This window comes from Carlito syrichta, unplaced genomic scaffold (genome assembly GCF_000164805.1).
Source record: "Carlito syrichta isolate Samal-C Ts95f unplaced genomic scaffold, Tarsius_syrichta-2.0.1 Scaffold302383, whole genome shotgun sequence".
Classification (NCBI taxonomy): Eukaryota; Metazoa; Chordata; class Mammalia; order Primates; family Tarsiidae; genus Carlito; species Carlito syrichta.
The window spans coordinates 385,691-390,988 of record NW_007246479.1 but is presented as its reverse complement, the minus strand read 5'-3'; positions in this window follow the sequence as shown (position 1 = coordinate 390,988).

Here is a 5,298-nt window from a genome sequence, read left to right as displayed (position 1 = left end):
AGGCAGCTCTAAAATATACGTAGGATTAGCGGGAAATACAGACAGCCAGAAAGGAAGTGAACATGTGTGACAAGAGCCAAGACAGGACATTCAGGGTGTGCTGGGAGCAGATTAGGAACAGGAGAGCAACAGGAGAATGAACATGCATGCTGAATATCATGGTAGGGGACACTTAGGGTATCCTAGGAGCATATCAAGAACAGCAGAGCAATAGAAAGAACGAATATGACACTGTATGATGAGTGTCACTGTAGGAGACACTCAACGTGTCCTAGGAGCACTTCAGAAAACAGCAGAGCAACAGGTCTGCATGATGAGTGTCACTGCAGGGGACATACAGAGTGTCCTGGGAGCACTTCAGAGAACAGCAGAGCAATATGAGGAATGAACACGTACGACAAGAGTCATGGCAGAGAATATTCAGGGTATTCTAGGAAGACATCAGGGAACAGCTAAGCCAGCAAGGAGAACTCAAGGAGGCTTCCAATAGGTTCACAATGTCTGTCAGAGTAAGAGTGGGAGGCAGGAAATGCTCCAGGCAGGGGACGAGCTCAGGAAGAGACATAGCCATTTCCTCCGGGGTTATAGTTGACCAGAAGGCCAGGCCTTTACCAGGCCTGAAAATGGCAAGGAGATACTCTAGTGAATGAGAAGACACAACCAGGAGATTCAGCCCACACCTTTTGGCTGCTCTAGGCCCACTTCAAGCCTTCTGTTCATCCCTGTCACTGACATGGGGACCAGCTACAGGCAAAACAGTGAGGGAGTCACACTTGGTCTTCCCTCTACTGCCACCCCTTCCCTTGGAACTCGCCCACCACAGGCCTTGCCTAGGACCCAAAGGCCAAGGGATGCTCCCATTTTCCCATTCTGGAGGCCACCAAGAAGTGCGAACTCTTCCTAGCTGGTAAAGGCTCTAGGGTCCTCCCCAACACAGCGTTGATGGCAGATATGAGATGCAGTGGACTCTGGGTTCAACTGTCTGGTCACTTTGACCTTAGAAATAGTAAAAAAGGACTCCATGAGATGGGGACTTTGCATTTATACTTTTACCCCATTTTTGTTCCTTTAAAAAAGCATGTTTTTAAGGGATTTCTACACCAAAGTGTCCTCTTTAAGGCAAAAGTTCAATAATGAGAGTTTTTTCAATAAGATTTCATTTTATGCACATAGATATGTCTTTAAAGAGAGTTGTATATAAAACGGAGGTGCACCATTTGCCTTTTCTTTGAAGTGCTAAGGAACCCCAGGCAGCACTGAGCCTAGTATTTATTATTGTTGGGTACACAGCATGCTGCACTTTCCCGCCCTTCATCTCTAGCCTCAAGGATCAGGAACAAAGGAAGCACAGATCTGCACACTTCAGGATGTCCAGAGAGGGTTATTACAGGAGGTAAGGGTTAGGGATTGGGGAGACTGAAGAAGGGGCAGGAGTGGGGGTGGTAACTAAAAGAAAGTGGTTAAGATGGTAGACAGTGAAGAGACACAGACTCGAGTTTCTGTTTGAGGGAGGGCCCTCTTGGGCAGCGGAAACAGTGCCAAGTTGGGGTGAAAACAGCTGCCTCAGAAGCTGCCTGTCTCCTGTGGGACCAACTCCCAGTACTGGGTGTGAGGTCACAAGTCATCACTGCTTTTATTTGTGTCTTTACAGTGTGTCAGGCAATGTACTCAGTGCTTTGGGTACCTACGTTCTCTCCTATTTACAGGTGATATGGGACTCAGGAGCTAATTCTATTGCCTTGAGCCACAGCTGGAGTGTAGCAAAGCCTGGTATTTGTCCTTCTGTGTCCAGAGACACATGCCCGGAAGAAGGGGCAGGACTGGGGGTGGTAACCAAAAGAAAGTGTTTAAGATGATAGAGTGAGGAGACACAGACTGAGTTTCCGTTTGAGGGAGGGCCCTCTTGTGCAGTGGAAACAGTGCCAAGTTGGGATGAAAACAGCTGCCTCAGATGCTGCCTCCTATTCTACTCCTGGCTATGAACCCTTATTCACACCCCCATGTAAACCCCACGTCACAGCCTCCCCCAAAGACCACCCATGGATTCCAGCACGCCTCATTCTGTGTGCCTGGTGCCACTAGATGTCCTTTGCCTCTTTTTTCTAGTATTCTCTTCTTCATTCCTTCCCACCGAAGGAGGAGCTGGTGGAGAAAAAGTGAACCTGGTTATCACAATAACAGCAAACATGTAGATACTTCACAGTGTGCGGGGCTGTTCAAGGGCTTACCCGCATTCACATGTTTTCTCTTTATAACAATCCTATGAGGTTAGGTATCATTCTCACCTGCGCTTCACAGATGAGGAACCAAGGAAAAAGGTTGCACCTGAGTGAATGCGGAGGATTCAGCCCCGATGTTAACCTGTGCACTCTGCGCACATGTGGCCTCACCCACAGGAAGGCTTTGGTTTCAGGACCCCCACAACTCAACTGGAGCCCACTTCTGGTTTAGAAGGCACTGCTGGATCCTTATAATAGATCTTTTCACAATAGGCTCTTAATTAATGCACTTGGGCGAGTTGCTTCAACTTAATCTGAAAACAGATTCCTAATGGGTTCCTAACAGGCTGCGAGTGCATGAAAAACTGAAGGCGAAATGGGAAGGCTTGGGGAAGAAGAGGAAGCATCTGTCAAGCTGGAAAAGTGAGGATAGGGTAGAACTTGGGAAAGGAGGAGATGGCTGTGGACTGGGAAAGGGAGAACACTTGGACCCTCTCAAAACTCTGAACTCTCTACTTCAGGCTCAGATTTTGACCCAACTCTGCCAAGGATCAAGTCCAAAGCAATATCAGGACTCTGCAGTCCTCAATGCATGAAGTCTTGTACTCCAGACCATGCCAAGTGTCAGTGAACACAATGTTGTTTTGGTCAAAAAGGCATAAAATGGATATTTCTTTTATTTGAGCTTGTGCTCTGAATGTGAATATGCACACATTTAATTCCTGTTTGTTTCCAGGATTAACATTTAAAAATGTTAACTGTGCTTGCTATCTTGATTTGAAAAGTTAAGAACCACCCAGGGACCAATAGTGGACAACAAAAGATCCCGAAATTTGACAAGCTAGAAGACTATCCTCTTTGGGATAGGGTATGGGCTAGATGGGCTAGAGGCCTGAGCTTCTCCTGGAGGTCAACATGGCCACACCCTCTTGGCCCACTTGGCATTTGGGGTGGGATCATTCTCTGGGATGGGGGGCTGTCCTATGCATCACTGTGTGTTCAGCATCATCCCTAACCTCTACCTGCTAGTAGTGCCCTCCATTTCTGACAATGAAGGTCTCCAGATAGGTGCCAAGTGTCCCTTGGGGAAAGGGAGGGTAAGACTGTATTGTTTAAACACAGCACAGAGACCCAAAGCAGACTCAGGTCCTGGCTGTTCCAGGAGTCTCCTGTGGGCCAATCCCACTATGTCCAGTCTCCCCTCCTGCCTGTGTGCAAGACTCACTTTCCAGCCAGGCCCTTCTGGACTGACATCAACCCTTCTGTATCACAGGTAAGCATAATCAAGATCGGCTGATCGGCTGATTCAGCAACTCATATGAAGCTGACTTTGCTCTTCTGTAGTATCAGGGAACTTAAACAATTTCTGTGTGCTTCATTATTAAAATGAGAGGGAAAAGGGTGAATTGCCAGTCTCCTTTCTTTCTGATGAAAATGTTTTTACTCACCATGTTCCTAGAAGTTGGGGATTTTGGAGTCTACTACTATATATATATTTTTTTGATATACTGACAATTATAAGGACAAACTTAGGGCACTCATTTTACAGGGTCCATGTGTTTCCTTTTTGTTTCCAGCAGCTCAGTTACCGGTATTGAATGGTTTCTTTGAAGCCATGTTTTGAGAAAGATTACACCCCTACCCATCCCTATTTTTTTTCTTATTTTCATCTGAAGCCAGTCTACCAACAAGGACTCCTAAGGCTCCTGTGACCTCATGATTATGTGAAAAGACAGGCTGTCAGGCCAAGACCTGCAGACAGTTTTTCTTGTTGTTTATTTGTTTTTTTAAAAAATCTTGCTACTAAACTGTATAAAACCTTTTCCAGTTGAAGGTCCGGTGAGTTGTTTTTGTCTACACCCAATTCAACCAAAGCCTTGAAGCCCTCAAGAATTCTGTTCAAGTCTCAGCTGGAAACTCAGGCTCCACATGCAAACAGCCAGCTTTCCCATCCTTTCCTCCTGCTTTTGCCTGCTGATCACGCCAATCAAGAACTGTGGAGCAACAGATGAATAAGATAAAGGAGCAGCGCCTCTCAAACCTCAATGTGGACATGAATCACCTGGGGACCTTGTTCAAGGTTCTGATTCTGATTCAGTGGGTCTGGGGTGTGGTACTGCTAACAAATGCCAGGTGGAGCAGATTTGGGGCCTTGGACCACGCTCTGAGCCACAGGCATTAAAGTAATGATCTCACTCATCAAGCTGCTCCAGAAGCCAAATCTAGAGCTACTTGAAATTCTGTAGCCTAACAGCCTTTCCTTCAAAAGGTTTCTTCACACTCCAAAGCCCTGAGCTTGCTAGTTGTTTCCCCACCTGCAACTCCACTGCCTAGAATGCTGTTCATTTTTCCCCACAGTCCCTTATCCCTCTAATTTCTTAAAATGTCTGGGTTGGACCGCATCCCTCAAGATGTTCCTGAGCCCCTCCTAACCAAAAACAATGATACCCACTGTGGCTGAGCAATTTGCAGTCAACAATAAGCTTGTAACTTCTCAAGTCCAAAGATCTGCATTCGGTTTAGGAAATTTCCCTTGAAAGAATGTCAGCAACCCCGTCCACAGTCTGCTTGCCAAATGTGTGTCTCTTGGTATTTTTTGTTTGCTTGCTTACTGCACAGGTGCCTTGTTTTGGAACTCTGTCTACATGCCTGGTGCTCTGACCAGTCTAGTGTTTCTCTCAATGGCTAGGATTATAATTCTGTGTTTTTGTAATGGTAGTCCCCGGCATGAAGTCCCTGGCATGTAACAGGATTAATATTTAGCACGTGAAAATTAAATTTTAGAGAAAGCAATTTGGTAATCTGTATTAAAGGCTTTAGAGATATGTGTATCTTGTGGCCTAGCAATTCTATTTTTAGGAGTCAATTTAAAAAATCAGATATAAGTGAGTTTTTAAAAACACAGTATTTTATGAGTTAAACATTGGAAACATCTTAAATATCCAATTATAATGGAATGGTTATAAGTTATGCCTAAATTCATATTTGCAGCTTTAAAAACCACATTTTCTAGCTGGGCTCTCAGCCTGTAATCCCGCGCTTTGGGAGGCCGAGGTGAGTGGATTGCCTGAGCCCGCGG